Here is a 19,039-nt window from a genome sequence, read left to right as displayed (position 1 = left end):
AGGGCGAAAAGTGTTACAACAAACAAATGATGGACGGAATGCTGACAATGCATACATTCACCCCCAGTCAAGAGATCTGGGTTAAATCCATCGTTCTTTTGCCCACTACACCACCCCAGTTTAGACATGGCCATATGCAAATCAGTCATGACCCTGTGCCTCATGGGAACAGTCCAGCCCGAACTGCCAAGCCATGTCTTCCCTGGACCGGAATCAAGCATCCTAGGACCGGTTTCTGGCTATCAGCCGTCATCAGCCAGGATAGCTTGACTCCAGTGGCGTAGTGAGCACGGGTCCCACGTCTGGGAATACCCATCCCACTTAGGGCGAAAAGTGTTACAACAAACAAATGATGGACGGAATGCTGACAATGCATACATTCACCCCCAGTCAAGAGATCTGGGTTAAATCCATCGTTCTTTTGCCCACTACACCACCCCAGTTTAGACATGGCCATATGCAAATCAGTCATGACCCTGTGCCTCATGGGAACAGTCCAGCCCGAACTGCCAAGCCATGTCTTCCCTGGACCGGAATCAAGCATCCTAGGACCGGTTTCTGGCTATCAGCCGTCATCAGCCAGGATAGCTTGACTCCAGTGGCGTAGTGAGCACGGGTCCCACGTCTGGGAATACCCATCCCACTTAGGGCGAAAAGTGTTACAACAAACAAATGATGGACGGAATGCTGACAATGCATACATTCACCCCCAGTCAAGAGATCTGGGTTAAATCCATCGTTCTTTTGCCCACTACACCACCCCAGTTTAGACATGGCCATATGCAAATCAGTCATGACCCTGTGCCTCATGGGAACAGTCCAGCCCGAACTGCCAAGCCATGTCTTCCCTGGACCGGAATCAAGCATCCTAGGACCGGTTTCTGGCTATCAGCCGTCATCAGCCAGGATAGCTTGACTCCAGTGGCGTAGTGAGCACGGGTCCCACGTCTGGGAATACCCATCCCACTTAGGGCGAAAAGTGTTACAACAAACAAATGATGGACGGAATGCTGACAATGCATACATTCACCCCCAGTCAAGAGATCTGGGTTAAATCCATCGTTCTTTTGCCCACTACACCACCCCAGTTTAGACATGGCCATATGCAAATCAGTCATGACCCTGTGCCTCATGGGAACAGTCCAGCCCGAACTGCCAAGCCATGTCTTCCCTGGACCGGAATCAAGCATCCTAGGACCGGTTTCTGGCTATCAGCCGTCATCAGCCAGGATAGCTTGACTCCAGTGGCGTAGTGAGCACGGGTCCCACGTCTGGGAATACCCATCCCACTTAGGGCGAAAAGTGTTACAACAAACAAATGATGGACGGAATGCTGACAATGCATACATTCACCCCCAGTCAAGAGATCTGGGTTAAATCCATCGTTCTTTTGCCCACTACACCACCCCAGTTTAGACATGGCCATATGCAAATCAGTCATGACCCTGTGCCTCATGGGAACAGTCCAGCCCGAACTGCCAAGCCATGTCTTCCCTGGACCGGAATCAAGCATCCTAGGACCGGTTTCTGGCTATCAGCCGTCATCAGCCAGGATAGCTTGACTCCAGTGGCGTAGTGAGCACGGGTCCCACGTCTGGGAATACCCATCCCACTTAGGGCGAAAAGTGTTACAACAAACAAATGATGGACGGAATGCTGACAATGCATACATTCACCCCCAGTCAAGAGATCTGGGTTAAATCCATCGTTCTTTTGCCCACTACACCACCCCAGTTTAGACATGGCCATATGCAAATCAGTCATGACCCTGTGCCTCATGGGAACAGTCCAGCCCGAACTGCCAAGCCATGTCTTCCCTGGACCGGAATCAAGCATCCTAGGACCGGTTTCTGGCTATCAGCCGTCATCAGCCAGGATAGCTTGACTCCAGTGGCGTAGTGAGCACGGGTCCCACGTCTGGGAATACCCATCCCACTTAGGGCGAAAAGTGTTACAACAAACAAATGATGGACGGAATGCTGACAATGCATACATTCACCCCCAGTCAAGAGATCTGGGTTAAATCCATCGTTCTTTTGCCCACTACACCACCCCAGTTTAGACATGGCCATATGCAAATCAGTCATGACCCTGTGCCTCATGGGAACAGTCCAGCCCGAACTGCCAAGCCATGTCTTCCCTGGACCGGAATCAAGCATCCTAGGACCGGTTTCTGGCTATCAGCCGTCATCAGCCAGGATAGCTTGACTCCAGTGGCGTAGTGAGCACGGGTCCCACGTCTGGGAATACCCATCCCACTTAGGGCGAAAAGTGTTACAACAAACAAATGATGGACGGAATGCTGACAATGCATACATTCACCCCCAGTCAAGAGATCTGGGTTAAATCCATCGTTCTTTTGCCCACTACACCACCCCAGTTTAGACATGGCCATATGCAAATCAGTCATGACCCTGTGCCTCATGGGAACAGTCCAGCCCGAACTGCCAAGCCATGTCTTCCCTGGACCGGAATCAAGCATCCTAGGACCGGTTTCTGGCTATCAGCCGTCATCAGCCAGGATAGCTTGACTCCAGTGGCGTAGTGAGCACGGGTCCCACGTCTGGGAATACCCATCCCACTTAGGGCGAAAAGTGTTACAACAAACAAATGATGGACGGAATGCTGACAATGCATACATTCACCCCCAGTCAAGAGATCTGGGTTAAATCCATCGTTCTTTTGCCCACTACACCACCCCAGTTTAGACATGGCCATATGCAAATCAGTCATGACCCTGTGCCTCATGGGAACAGTCCAGCCCGAACTGCCAAGCCATGTCTTCCCTGGACCGGAATCAAGCATCCTAGGACCGGTTTCTGGCTATCAGCCGTCATCAGCCAGGATAGCTTGACTCCAGTGGCGTAGTGAGCACGGGTCCCACGTCTGGGAATACCCATCCCACTTAGGGCGAAAAGTGTTACAACAAACAAATGATGGACGGAATGCTGACAATGCATACATTCACCCCCAGTCAAGAGATCTGGGTTAAATCCATCGTTCTTTTGCCCACTACACCGCTTTTCACCCTAAGTGGGATGGGTATTCCCAGACGTGGGACCCGTGCTCACTACGCCACTGGAGTCAAGCTATCCTGGCTGATGACGGCTGATAGCCAGAAACCGGTCCTAGGATGCTTGATTCTGGTCCAGGGAAGACATGGCTTGGCAGTTCGGGCTGGACTGTTCCCATGAGGCACAGGGTCAAGACTGATTTGCATATGGCCATGTCTGAACTGGGGTGGTGTAGTGGGCAGAAGAACGATGGATTTAACCCAGATCTCTTGACTGGGGGAGAATGTCTGCATTGTCAGTATTCCGTCCATCATTTGTTTGTTGTAACGCTTTTCACCCTAAGTGGGATGGGTATTCCCAGACGTGGGACCCGTGCTCACTACGCCACTGGAGTCAAGCTATCCTGGCTGATGACGGCTGATAGCCAGAAACCGGTCCTAGGATGCTTGATTCTGGTCCAGGGAAGACATGGCTTGGCAGTTCGGGCTGGACTGTTCCCATGAGGCACAGGGTCAAGACTGATTTGCATATGGCCATGTCTGAACTGGGGTGGTGTAGTGGGCAGAAGAACGATGGATTTAACCCAGATCTCTTGACTGGGGGAGAATGTCTGCATTGTCAGTATTCCGTCCATCATTTGTTTGTTGTAACGCTTTTCACCCTAAGTGGGATGGGTATTCCCAGACGTGGGACCCGTGCTCACTACGCCACTGGAGTCAAGCTATCCTGGCTGATGACGGCTGATAGCCAGAAACCGGTCCTAGGATGCTTGATTCTGGTCCAGGGAAGACATGGCTTGGCAGTTCGGGCTGGACTGTTCCCATGAGGCACAGGGTCAAGACTGATTTGCATATGGCCATGTCTGAACTGGGGTGGTGTAGTGGGCAGAAGAACGATGGATTTAACCCAGATCTCTTGACTGGGGGAGAATGTCTGCATTGTCAGTATTCCGTCCATCATTTGTTTGTTGTAACGCTTTTCACCCTAAGTGGGATGGGTATTCCCAGACGTGGGACCCGTGCTCACTACGCCACTGGAGTCAAGCTATCCTGGCTGATGACGGCTGATAGCCAGAAACCGGTCCTAGGATGCTTGATTCTGGTCCAGGGAAGACATGGCTTGGCAGTTCGGGCTGGACTGTTCCCATGAGGCACAGGGTCAAGACTGATTTGCATATGGCCATGTCTGAACTGGGGTGGTGTAGTGGGCAGAAGAACGATGGATTTAACCCAGATCTCTTGACTGGGGGAGAATGTCTGCATTGTCAGTATTCCGTCCATCATTTGTTTGTTGTAACGCTTTTCACCCTAAGTGGGATGGGTATTCCCAGACGTGGGACCCGTGCTCACTACGCCACTGGAGTCAAGCTATCCTGGCTGATGACGGCTGATAGCCAGAAACCGGTCCTAGGATGCTTGATTCTGGTCCAGGGAAGACATGGCTTGGCAGTTCGGGCTGGACTGTTCCCATGAGGCACAGGGTCAAGACTGATTTGCATATGGCCATGTCTGAACTGGGGTGGTGTAGTGGGCAGAAGAACGATGGATTTAACCCAGATCTCTTGACTGGGGGAGAATGTCTGCATTGTCAGTATTCCGTCCATCATTTGTTTGTTGTAACGCTTTTCACCCTAAGTGGGATGGGTATTCCCAGACGTGGGACCCGTGCTCACTACGCCACTGGAGTCAAGCTATCCTGGCTGATGACGGCTGATAGCCAGAAACCGGTCCTAGGATGCTTGATTCTGGTCCAGGGAAGACATGGCTTGGCAGTTCGGGCTGGACTGTTCCCATGAGGCACAGGGTCAAGACTGATTTGCATATGGCCATGTCTGAACTGGGGTGGTGTAGTGGGCAGAAGAACGATGGATTTAACCCAGATCTCTTGACTGGGGGAGAATGTCTGCATTGTCAGTATTCCGTCCATCATTTGTTTGTTGTAACGCTTTTCACCCTAAGTGGGATGGGTATTCCCAGACGTGGGACCCGTGCTCACTACGCCACTGGAGTCAAGCTATCCTGGCTGATGACGGCTGATAGCCAGAAACCGGTCCTAGGATGCTTGATTCTGGTCCAGGGAAGACATGGCTTGGCAGTTCGGGCTGGACTGTTCCCATGAGGCACAGGGTCAAGACTGATTTGCATATGGCCATGTCTGAACTGGGGTGGTGTAGTGGGCAGAAGAACGATGGATTTAACCCAGATCTCTTGACTGGGGGAGAATGTCTGCATTGTCAGTATTCCGTCCATCATTTGTTTGTTGTAACGCTTTTCACCCTAAGTGGGATGGGTATTCCCAGACGTGGGACCCGTGCTCACTACGCCACTGGAGTCAAGCTATCCTGGCTGATGACGGCTGATAGCCAGAAACCGGTCCTAGGATGCTTGATTCTGGTCCAGGGAAGACATGGCTTGGCAGTTCGGGCTGGACTGTTCCCATGAGGCACAGGGTCAAGACTGATTTGCATATGGCCATGTCTGAACTGGGGTGGTGTAGTGGGCAGAAGAACGATGGATTTAACCCAGATCTCTTGACTGGGGGAGAATGTCTGCATTGTCAGTATTCCGTCCATCATTTGTTTGTTGTAACGCTTTTCACCCTAAGTGGGATGGGTATTCCCAGACGTGGGACCCGTGCTCACTACGCCACTGGAGTCAAGCTATCCTGGCTGATGACGGCTGATAGCCAGAAACCGGTCCTAGGATGCTTGATTCTGGTCCAGGGAAGACATGGCTTGGCAGTTCGGGCTGGACTGTTCCCATGAGGCACAGGGTCAAGACTGATTTGCATATGGCCATGTCTGAACTGGGGTGGTGTAGTGGGCAGAAGAACGATGGATTTAACCCAGATCTCTTGACTGGGGGAGAATGTCTGCATTGTCAGTATTCCGTCCATCATTTGTTTGTTGTAACGCTTTTCACCCTAAGTGGGATGGGTATTCCCAGACGTGGGACCCGTGCTCACTACGCCACTGGAGTCAAGCTATCCTGGCTGATGACGGCTGATAGCCAGAAACCGGTCCTAGGATGCTTGATTCTGGTCCAGGGAAGACATGGCTTGGCAGTTCGGGCTGGACTGTTCCCATGAGGCACAGGGTCAAGACTGATTTGCATATGGCCATGTCTGAACTGGGGTGGTGTAGTGGGCAGAAGAACGATGGATTTAACCCAGATCTCTTGACTGGGGGAGAATGTCTGCATTGTCAGTATTCCGTCCATCATTTGTTTGTTGTAACGCTTTTCACCCTAAGTGGGATGGGTATTCCCAGACGTGGGACCCGTGCTCACTACGCCACTGGAGTCAAGCTATCCTGGCTGATGACGGCTGATAGCCAGAAACCGGTCCTAGGATGCTTGATTCTGGTCCAGGGAAGACATGGCTTGGCAGTTCGGGCTGGACTGTTCCCATGAGGCACAGGGTCAAGACTGATTTGCATATGGCCATGTCTGAACTGGGGTGGTGTAGTGGGCAGAAGAACGATGGATTTAACCCAGATCTCTTGACTGGGGGAGAATGTCTGCATTGTCAGTATTCCGTCCATCATTTGTTTGTTGTAACGCTTTTCACCCTAAGTGGGATGGGTATTCCCAGACGTGGGACCCGTGCTCACTACGCCACTGGAGTCAAGCTATCCTGGCTGATGACGGCTGATAGCCAGAAACCGGTCCTAGGATGCTTGATTCTGGTCCAGGGAAGACATGGCTTGGCAGTTCGGGCTGGACTGTTCCCATGAGGCACAGGGTCAAGACTGATTTGCATATGGCCATGTCTGAACTGGGGTGGTGTAGTGGGCAGAAGAACGATGGATTTAACCCAGATCTCTTGACTGGGGGAGAATGTCTGCATTGTCAGTATTCCGTCCATCATTTGTTTGTTGTAACGCTTTTCACCCTAAGTGGGATGGGTATTCCCAGACGTGGGACCCGTGCTCACTACGCCACTGGAGTCAAGCTATCCTGGCTGATGACGGCTGATAGCCAGAAACCGGTCCTAGGATGCTTGATTCTGGTCCAGGGAAGACATGGCTTGGCAGTTCGGGCTGGACTGTTCCCATGAGGCACAGGGTCAAGACTGATTTGCATATGGCCATGTCTGAACTGGGGTGGTGTAGTGGGCAGAAGAACGATGGATTTAACCCAGATCTCTTGACTGGGGGAGAATGTCTGCATTGTCAGTATTCCGTCCATCATTTGTTTGTTGTAACGCTTTTCACCCTAAGTGGGATGGGTATTCCCAGACGTGGGACCCGTGCTCACTACGCCACTGGAGTCAAGCTATCCTGGCTGATGACGGCTGATAGCCAGAAACCGGTCCTAGGATGCTTGATTCTGGTCCAGGGAAGACATGGCTTGGCAGTTCGGGCTGGACTGTTCCCATGAGGCACAGGGTCAAGACTGATTTGCATATGGCCATGTCTGAACTGGGGTGGTGTAGTGGGCAGAAGAACGATGGATTTAACCCAGATCTCTTGACTGGGGGAGAATGTCTGCATTGTCAGTATTCCGTCCATCATTTGTTTGTTGTAACGGTTTAATCATGATGTCACAAATGAAAATGTACAGATCAGAGAGGAATGCAGATTCAAAACATGCCAGCACAACAGATGCAGTCGCCAATATAAAAACCAGTTCCTTTGATGCAAGTCCGAAAAGCCCAAATTATCCCACAAAATATGGGAAACCCAAGTATTAAATTAAATTAGATGCCAAAAGCAAACTTAAACCCTTTCCAGAACCAAATCAAAATACATTCCAGCAATTTCCTGCTTTTGACAATGACAGTTCTAGCTGAGAAATTTCTCAATGATGTTACTTGAAGGGGAAGGATGATTGAGTGCTTGGCGCAGTCTTAGAAGTATACCAGAGTGGTCCATTTGTAGAAGGTGAGGTGAATGGCCACCCCATATCATTCCTTATTGATACAGGTGTTACCAGATTCACTGTTAGAATTGTGGAAGTCCCAAACCCACCCACCTCTTTAAAAAAGATCCAAGTTGTAGGAGTTTCAAATAAACACATTTCTAATTCAGTGTACAAAAAAGTTCCTGTAAAAATAGGTTCATTTGAGGAAAATCAACAGTTTATTATGTGTGATATGAGCCCTGTAAATGTGTTAGGGAGAGATGTATTGTGTAAGTAAAAATGGTATTGGATTTCAGACTCAGGATGAGAATGTAGAGTTTAAAATGGTTCAACAAAAGACAGATGAAGGATTATTTTCATTAATGATAACTGAAAAATGATCCTCTGATTTGATGTGAACCCTGAAGTGTGGCATCTCACAGGGAAAGATACTGGACTAATTAAAGGTGTGGAACCAGTCTGGTATACCTTAACGGCAAATGCAGTGTACCCGAGAGCACCAAAGTACCATCTGACCCCAGAAGCAATTGCAGGAATAACACCTGTAGTAAAAAACATGATACAGAAAGGAATTTTGAGGGAGTTGCTAGGGAGTTCATGTAACTCTCCGATCATGAGTTTACAGAAACCCAAATGGGAAATATAGGATAGTGCAGGACCTCAGGAAAATCAATGAAATTATTGTTCCAAGTTGTCCCTCGGTACCAAATCCAGCCACAAAACTTTTCCAAATTCCATGTACTGCATGTCCTCTCCCCCGTTTCTATATTTGTCTCAGGGGGACCATATTTTATCACATTTTGTCCCGCAGCCCCTGTGGTCATATATAACCTTTTCCGCTTGGTGGCACCAATCAAGGTCACTTTCCCATTCTGCCACTGCTGGGTATTCCCCACTTTCTTGCTATGTTACGCTTTGTCACTCCGGCTGCTAAGGTCAGCCAGGTTCTCGTGTGCCTAGCCAGTCGTCCTCCCCCTTAATCAGCAATAAAAGACCCTTGGCATCCACAGGTATCTCTTTTCCTGTGGCTTTTGTCATTAGCATCATCACTCTCGGCCAAAAGCAGCTTATTATCAGGCATTCCCATATAATATGGAAAAAGGATCCCTCTGCTTGACAGCCTCTTACGCAGTGCAACAATTGTACTTTTCCTCATTTGTACACCAGTGTGCGGGGGTAGTAGGTGCGATGTAGGATCCAAAATTGTATCAATCTGAATTGTGACCTAATCGCTATCTCTCTGGGCCCCTGCAACGCATCAGTCCACTCTTCATCTTCTACATTACCTAAATCCACCATCCAGGCTGCTCGTAGGGAGGTCAGGGGGTCTGGTGCGTTATATATCAATTTTTTATATACTGTAGAAGTCCCGTTGTCTGGTATGGGATCTTCGAATAATCTGTCTTCCAGAGGGGAATAGTCAGGGACTCTCCTCATTGTATGTGTCTACTTAATGCATGTGCAAAACATGTGTAGGGAAAGACTTGTGTGGATGACATTTAAAATTCTTTCTCCACGTCCTCAAAAGGTATAAATGCTTTTCACCTCCATACATCCCCCAGGTGGTCAATACCTATGCCCTCCATCCAGAAAACCCTGCCAAGGTAGTTACTTCCCTCAGTTGGTCTCCCAACCACAGTGCTGTCATTGCTGCCAAGCCGCCATACCATCCCAGATATTTGTTTGCTTCAAACCAGCAGCTTATTACTGTTGCTTTGTGAGCCGGCAGGTCCTGAGGGGTTCTTCGGACATATAAATGGGCCTTGTGGTTCCTGTTGGGCATTTCTTCTCTATCCATTTTGTGGGCTGGCTCTTCTCTATCCGTATATATCCATTCATTTATAACCAGAAGTTGTGAGGCCCAATAGTACAGTCTGGCGTCAAGGATTGCAAGCCCGCCGTCATAGACTCCTCTCTGCAATTTATTTAATGCTATTCTAGGTGTTCCCCCCTGCCATATTAACATATGGAGTTCTTGAGGTATCTGTTAGTCTGTCCATTTTTAACCAGATCTTGAAAAATTATTTGGAGTCATTACAGATGTGCTTTTGGTTGGAGAGAATATAAATGGCAGAATTTGAGATGAGAGATCACACTCTTGAGGTTGCCTGTGACTGAACTACATCACTGAGTTAACAGAGGAACCCACAGAGGTTTATCTAAAGTTCACCTTAGTTCAAATATATATTAGTTCAACTGGATCAGCAGGGCAACACTCAAAAACATATTTCTGTATAGTAATCTTAGTACTAAAGCAGTCAAAAATGAATCCCATGAAATTAATGTGTATGGTCCAAGGAACTTGAATAGGACAGCATTACATCCAAAAATATAGAATTTATTTTAAAAAAAAAGCTTTAATGGGCTATAAAATCCAAAATTGGTTTGAACATTTTGAAAATATCTAAGAAAAATATTGTGAAATGAAGAATCAGAAACCAATAAATAGAATAGCATTTAACGTTTCTCTATGGAAAAAAAGTAACAACTAGCAAATGACTTTACTGCAAATTCAAGCATCTGGATCTCTACTATGAATTTAGATGTGATTCAGAGCAAAATCAGTTCAGCAGCTCAAAGCTGAAATATGTAGCTGGGCAGGTCTCTTGAAACTTCAATACTTTGTGCAGAACTATTCGGTGAGCAGCAGGCATCAGGGGTCATATCAGTAAAGTACCCGGGGGTGCAATGGGCTTGTGTGTCTGATTTCTACTCTCCCAGGGCATTATGGTATTACAGAAAGGGGTGCAGATGCTTGTGCAACCCCTTCTGTAATACAGATAGCACCAGCGCATAAGTAGCAACAGTACTATTCTAAAGGGGTGCTCCCTAATTTGCATGATGCAGGATCTAATACGAATTACAGAACAATTTGCCTCTATGCCCATGGCATATTATGGACCCAGGAATAGAGGGAAAGATACCTTCATAAAATACATTGACTGTGTGCTACAAAAAGTAGCACACAATCAGTGCATCCCACCCGAACGTGCCCGTCTGAATGAAGGAAAGGGTGTTCCATGCTCCCACAGACACCCTACTGTAAGCAGGTGCAATCATTCACAGCATTCTCCTCCAAGGGGATCTCTGTTCTCCTTGGAAGTGGAGGCCAGGTGCTGCCTGCCCTGTTAAAGGAAGATCAGCTGCTGGAATAGGTCAGTTTGTCTTTCATTAATGAACTGCCCTCATGTGAGAGCAAATTTGTGCCTTCCCTGGGTGCAGCACATTTTCAATAACAGTGCATAATGTTTCTGTTTGTTCTTGGTGCACATACTTGAAGGTGCACTGCAGCACAAACAGGGACAGTGCATCCATACTTTAATACAGTGCAAGGGACCTTATTACACAAAGTGCCATGGGGACAACATGTGTGTGTGTGTGTGACACCTTTCTGCACCCCGGGGCACTTTTTTAACGGGGCATTCCTTCATTAACAGTATAGTCCCAAGATAATGAGGAAAACACTTTGGGCCTCATTTATATTTTGACAGATGGCCCATCGTTCCACCATGGGGATAAATTACTCTGCACTCATGACAGAGGGATCGCATGTCAAATTTATTAATGACCACCAAGCAGGTGATCATTTATAAAGCAATGATATGAACCCCCTGTGGTTCCTGTCAATGCATATCGCTTTTTGATGCAGGGCTGGGTCAGCATGATATAACTCTGCACCAAACAGTCTTCTTTTGTTTATTTTCACAGTTTTTTCTTAATGTAAATAAAAAAAAGTAATGCTCTCCTCACCATGGGTGTCATCTCCATGGTGAGGACATTGCATTATTTGCTTTTTACTCTCCCTCACCAGCAGGGTTTGCCTGGTGGTGAATCTGGACAGGAAAAAAATTGTTTCATGTCCAACCAAGTAAAGTAGAGAATGATAAAAGGCTTCATGAATATTGCCATCAAGGTTAGTCACTATTCTATTCAGCAGGACTGTCCTATGTTTGTTCCAAGTCAATTCTTTGTACTTGACCACTGCTGCAGATGATCCTTTCCTGCACTTCATTCTGACATTATCAGCTCACTTCCTCAACTTTCTTTGATCCTGAAAGAGGTCAAGGACCAAATCCATCTCCTGGATTCACACTGCCATCAACAATACCCGTCATTTGAAATTATGGAATTTGAACATTCCTACTCCTCATTCATCTGACGTGCCACCATAAAGACATCATGAAATAAGGAGGACAGGCATTGCCAAAAGACTGAGCCCTCAAGAAAAATAGAATACTCTACTGAGATTGCAGCCTAAAATAATCTGTTCTTGCTGACCACAGCACTAAATTTCCTGACTGTATTTGAACTCCTTTCTCTGAATGGGAATTACTTGGGCATGCTCAATGAGTCTCTTAAGTTTAATTAAAAAATCCTAAAAATAATATGAGAAAAATGTTCAGAGATGAAGACCATTTCAGTGAATGCTACATTATGGGAAATCAGACAAAAGTGTAATCTAACTACGGATGGACAGCAAGTTCAAGCATTAAAATTTCTACTGGGGATTTCTTCTAGCAAAGCTTTTACTTTTACACCTAGAAACATTTTCAGAACAAAATCAGTTCAGCAGGTCAAAGCTGGAGTCGGTATCTAAAGAAGTCTCTTGAACCATAAATATTGTACTCAGAAGTCCTTGATGAGCTACAAATATCTTACTAAAAAAACACATTCTGGGATGAAGGTACATGGAATGGCCTAAAACTGATTTAAGACTGTAATGTTAGCTACGCAGTTGACGATCCCTCTGTCTTTTTGTCAGCAACTGATGCAAGCGCAAGGCCAGAAACCCTTCGCCGTGGGCGGGCAACTTTCCATCTTGGAGCTGAGTCACCCTGAGCTTCATAAACCCAAAAAGGATGATTCTTTTGACTTGTACTGTATTCCTAAAATGTAATTTACGCAACAGAGTTCCTTGCAGTTGCTTTACTCTGAACTTTGCCAATGAACCTGGACTCTCTACAACCGGCACAGTCAACACGCCACCTAAATACAGATTTTTAAACTGGTCAGTAGTTATCTCCAGTCCAGTAGTTTCTCGATATTGAAGCACACAGGAGTTCAGTAGGCAAACTTCCATGTGGCAAATCAAGATGCCCATAACAGACAAAGACTTTGTTTCTATTTAGGGACCTGTTTCCTATGGTTCCTTCTTGACCCCCACCAATCGGGTTTCAGAAAAGGCTATAGCACCGAGACCGCGATCCTTAACATCACAGACAACATCCACAAATCCCTCGATACCGACCAATGTTGCCTTCTCATTCTCCAAGACCTATTGGCAGCCTTTGACATGGTTGATCATCAACTTCTCATCAAGGCTTTGCAAGAAAGGGTAGGTGCTGATGAGGTGGTCCTACGCTGGTTCTCCTCCTTCTTACACAGCCCCTCACAAGGATAAAAATAAAAACACTTTGCCTCCGACCTACACCCCGTCAACAGGGGCATCCCCCAAGGTTCAGTGCTCTCACCTTAACTGTTCAACATATACATGGAACCCCTCACCACCCTACTCAAAAATGCTGACATCCCTTTCTACCTCTATGCAGATGACACCTCCCTCCCTCCCCCAAATCTCTCGCCCCCTGCCTGATTTTTCTTCCCCACACCAGATCCATACCTTTGTTACTCATATATCCCCAGTAATCTACGTACCTGAAACTGTTGTTATTATGTAACTATGTTTTGAAGCAATTCTACCCACTCATGTAAAACACTCTGATACCTCTGGGTGTAGCCAGCGCTATATAAACCTTTTCAAATAAATAAACAAATCTATTTAGAAACCTCCTCCATAGATGACATTTACAAACTACATGTCACTCTAAAAGAAATCCAACATTGGCTGTCGCTTAACCACTTAAAACTCAACCAAGATAAAACCGAAATCCTCCTCATCTCCAACAAAGAAGAGAACCCTCATAATTCAGAATGGCTAAAAGCTTTGGATGCTCTTAACGGCAATAACACTGTGAGCCACTCAGTAAAATCATTAGGAAACACACCTAGACTCAAAACTCGACATGGACAAACACATCAAGAGCTCCGCAAAGAGTGCCTTCATCAACCTGAAGCTACTTAACAAAATAAAACAATTCATCCCAACCAACGACCTAAAACAAGTCACCCAATCACTGGTGCTATACAGACTCGACTATGCGAATTCCACCCTCACTGGTACAACAAAATCTCACCTAGCTCCCATCAAAACTACTCTCAACGCAGCAGCTAGAATGGTCACTGGAATCAGGAAATACAACCACATTTCACAAGCACTCAGAAAACTAAAATGGCTCCCAGTTGAATTGCGTGACAGTTTCAGAACTGTCAGCCTCACACACAAAGCCCTGCACACAGGAAAACCTGAGTATGTGGCTGCTAAACTCAAGAGGGCTGGTCAGACAAGAAACCTCAGGAGCTCCAGCACCCTACTACTCATCCCTATGAAAACACGCAAACAAAAAACTGCAGCACGGTCCTTCACCGGAAACGCACCCAAAATTTGGAATGCCATCCCAGTCGGTATCAGGACCATCTCGTCCTTCACAAAATTCACCTAAAAGTCCTTTTCCTCAACCGCTCCCTCCTGAATAGATAAACGCAAATTCCTGCTTGTCGTCTCTCCCAGACATTGTAGCTCTAAGACTTACCTCCTACCTGCTATTTGACCCCTAACTGCTCCTCCCCCACTTAAGTGGTTCAACCCCAAGACAACGTGCACTCTATGAGGTTATCTCAGGACTCACAGACTACCTCAATGCTGCTCAGCACACTTGGACTTCCGAACCTATATGTAGAATACTGCTTTATTTTATCAATCCCAAGACAACGGGCACTCTATGAGGTTATCTCAGGACTCACGTACTACCTCAATACTGCTCAGCACACTTGGACTTCTGAACCTATATGTAGAATACTGCTTTATGTATATGTATATGTATGTGTCTTGTAAAGCGCACTGCTGCCCCGAGGCGTCCTGGCGCTGTAGACCGCTGGGGAACCCGTCCTGGCTATCCCTGTGAGATGGTCCCTCCTGGGTATCTCCAAGGTGAAACCAGGCATCCCCGGCGAATAAGGGGGGCCGTTGTGGAGATGAGGCAAGCTAATGCCCAGAGTTGCCAAGTGTGATCCCTGGTTAGAGTAGGCACCGAGGCGAGAATTATCGAGTCCGCTGGCCCTGGTCCACGACCCTGCCGAGTCGGGAATTGAACCCTGGTCCCGGGCCGTCCTCTGCTTCCGGGTCTGCTGCCGCGAGCCACACCACTCCATTGTATGAATCTTGCTCAAAAACTGTTGGGAAGTGCTCCGATGCCCTCGGGTCAGGCTAGCGCAATATACAACTCCTTAATAATAAATAATAATAATAACGTCACTTTTTGTGACGTTCCAATGGTGAAAGGGCCCTTGCCTTATTTACAAGGTGGTGTTAAGCCACTTAACGTGGCTTAACGCTGCCTTGTAAATGAGGCCGCCTTTCATGCTATGCTTAGAGTGAAAGGGGTGGGCAGTGGGTATTGCGGTGGGCGTACACCGCAACGGCCATTGATTTTGACTCTGTTCCCTATTTACAAGGGCAGCGTAAATAGGAGGCAGCGCCAAAATTAAGACCAGGGAAAACCTGGACTCATGTTGGTGAAACAAGGAGAAATGCTTTATTTCTCCTCGTTTTTGCTTTTTTTTCATGTGTGCTGCATTGTGCAGCACACATGGAAAAAGCAAAAAACCTTGGATTGTTTATGTACAGGAAGGTGACCCTTCCTGCATATAAACAATCGTTAAAAAGAATGACATTTTGTAACTTCAAGCACACATAAAAGTGACAACAGGGCATTTCAGGATTGTTTATGTGCAGGAAGGGACACCTTCCTACACATAAACAATCCTCCCCTGCACGCAGACACTCTTGCACTAAGGTGCAAGGGTGCCTGCATTGGCGCTACACTGCTAAGTGTGGCGCCAGCGCAGGGGGAAACGCAAGGCTGCACCATATCCTTGTAAATATGGTGCAGCCTTGCGTTTCTGAAGTGGCAGAGTGAGGTGTTAAGCCATGACGGCTAATGCCTCACTCCGCCTCTTCCTCGTACATAACCCCCTCAGTGTAGCAGTTGGGACAGCTATTCTGTTTTGAAAATAGACCATGTGATCAAGCAGTTCACAAAAGTCTGGTAACCGATCACTTATAATTGGCCTTCCACAAGAAAGCAGATCAAAGAAAAATATGATTAATTGTTGTTTCTATTGCTCATTAGACAGCAACAGCATTTGCACAAGAAATGTTTACATAGTAAACAGATAGTCAGCTTGGGTGAATACAATTAGTGGTGCTATTGAACCATGCCACATGATGGGCTGAGATGAAAAACGTAAAGTAAACACATTTAGCTGATACATGCATTACATTTTTGATTATTTTAAGTACATTCTCTAGCATTTCTGGTAATAGTGGACTGGCGGGGGGCTGCCAAGTGGAGGTGGAAGGGCTGTGAGGGCAGGAGGTCTAGTTAAATAGTGTCTCCTTTAAGTGATTTAGAATTCATGAAATATTTTGGTAGTTTTTTTCATGTTTGTTGGGAATGTGATTCAGCAGATCGAAACACAAGAATCTGGGCACCCAGCAGGGGTGTCAGGAAATGACAATGGCATTTTAATTAGCAGATCATGGTTTGTGTGACGTGATGCAACGAGTCATGGTTTTTGATAGGTGAACAGAAAGGTACAAAGAGGTTCAGTCTAGAACTAATCCTGTGATGTGTAGAACAGGTATCTCCAACGAGTAGCTTGTGAGCTACCAGTAGCTCTCCAGCTACCTGTGAGCAGCTCTCCTCTGTGCAGCCCAGTCTACGACTAGCAAAGCTTTTGCTTGGTTGAATTGCATGTTTACCAAAATTTAAAAATATGTATTCAAGACAAAAATGAATGTATTTTCACAACTCATAGGCTGATGTCTGTAGAAAAATAGTTGAATTTTCAGAAAGTGCTTAAAGCTATTATTTGAGCTGGAGAGATTTATTACTCATATGTATACCTTGGTTCCAGTAGAATTGCGCAGCTATGGTTTGTATATACTACCCATGTAATATTTAATTTAAAATTGCCTAAGGCTTTTTTTTATATTACTGTTGGAAACCCTGCCTAATGCACCGATGTGATCACTACTGACACTCTTGGATGGGGTGTTCACTTTTGCATCACTAGTATTAGTAGCGCGGGTGATTTTCATTGAACATAAGTACCTCTTGAAACAGAAACGTTTGGAGACCCCTGGTGTAGAGTAATATGAACTACCAACGCTGTGGGGTTGTAGATTATTTAAAATGCCAAAAAAGTCTGAAGAAAGGTCAATGAGTAGGTAGAAGAGATGAGTTGATGTGGAGTAAATTTGGTAAATCTAGAGACGTGTGAGGGTGGCTTGTATTGCTCTGACACATTATTAGAGAAAATCTAAAGAACTGTGCGCGAGCTTAATGAAAATACTTTCAAATGTTTCGTAAAGGATTGGGAGTTATCGGCCAGTGCAATACTTACTATGGATAATGGCATGAACATTAACATAAGTGTCTTTAAATAATGCAAAACAATTGTGCATTGAAACCCCCTTTTAGGATATATGTATGAACCTCCCAATTACCTAGGAGATTAGACGCCGCACGTTCCTTTCATCCCAGGAAATCATTTCCTTACAACTTGATTGTTTTATTGCTAGGGTGTTTCTTAAAATAAATGTAAAAGTGATTAGCTCCCACCTGAGCATCAAAGAAGCAGCCTTGAGTGTGCGAACTGTAAGTAACCAAAATGTGATTCTAGTATTTTTTTTAAGTTTATGTTTTTTGTGTCACTACATGCTCTGACAACACAAAAGCAATGAAATAAAAAATTGAAACAGCATATTTGATACATTGACACATTTACAATGTAAAGTTAAAAACAAATATATCCTCTTCTGTTTGTGTGCCTGTGCGCGTGCGTGAGAGTTATATAGGGTGGTGTATTAATGCATCTCTAGTAATCTCTAGTCATGGTCATGGATGCTGGTAATTTGACAAAGATAGGATATTGGTTTAAGGCGTAACAAAAATTGGGAAGCGAGTGCTAGAAACTTGACACTATGGAGGCTGAAGGCATCTAAGTGGGTGTATGACGAGTTAGCGAGCAGCAGTATAGGAATACACCCGCTAGAGAAGCGGGGAACGGGGTGAGACTAATTAGAAGAATGGGGGGAATGTTTGTTACATTTCAGAATATCAATAACAAGAATATTGTGTGACACAAATATAGTGGGCTAAATTTTACTTTCAAACATGTTGCACCACAGGAGATCTAATATTAGTAACTCCAATGGAGTGATATTTTTGTAATTTAGAACACATGATCTTTGCTAGGGGCTATTGAGGCATTGAAATTCTGGTACCATGTTGGCATGGGAAAGGTATAAGTCATGGGGTTTGACACAGAGAAGCATAACTCTAATTGTGGAACAGTGCAATCAGGAGACAAAAAATGTATAGAGTGGTCAGCCTGGCTTGTGTATTTATTTATTTATTTTGCAGTTATTTTGAGGTGAATTGCACAACAAAGGCATCCTGATGCTGAAGTTGAGGGCTGAGCAGGAAATCTGGGACAGACGTTCAGCTGGGCAAAGATTATTTGTTGTTGATTTTTGCTTCAGCTTCAACACCAATTATTAAGAGGTTTATATCAGGTGTGAACGCGAGCTAAGTGTTTCAGTGCCCTGGGGCAGAATTAGTTCTGTAAATCACTCCAAAAGAATACATGCTGAATCGTTAAGTTTATTGACATAACAATTCAGGCTAGTTGATAAAACCGGATGAATTTGCTATTGCTTCAGTCACCCAAAAAATTGCACCATGGTACAAAGTTGCCTGCGTTGGCACACAGCAGCCCATTGTGCGCTGATGCAAGGGAAAAGGACAGGAATACGCTGTATCTAATGGATATGGTGCATTCCTGTCCTTTTCTTTTGCCATAGGGCAACATAGCAGCAAGGCCTGCTGTGCTGCCCTATGGCAAAAAACCCATAAATGAGTCCCTGACAGTATTGGACAAAAGTATAGAGTAATGCTAGTATCTAAAGTAAGCATTAAGGCAGATCCTTGACAAGTAAACACTGTGCCATTTGTGTACTTCATAGCAAGAAGTTCACAA

Source organism: Triturus cristatus, chromosome 4_1, assembly GCF_964204655.1.
Source record: "Triturus cristatus chromosome 4_1, aTriCri1.1, whole genome shotgun sequence".
Classification (NCBI taxonomy): domain Eukaryota; kingdom Metazoa; phylum Chordata; class Amphibia; order Caudata; family Salamandridae; genus Triturus; species Triturus cristatus.
This window is presented reverse-complemented; position numbering follows the sequence as displayed.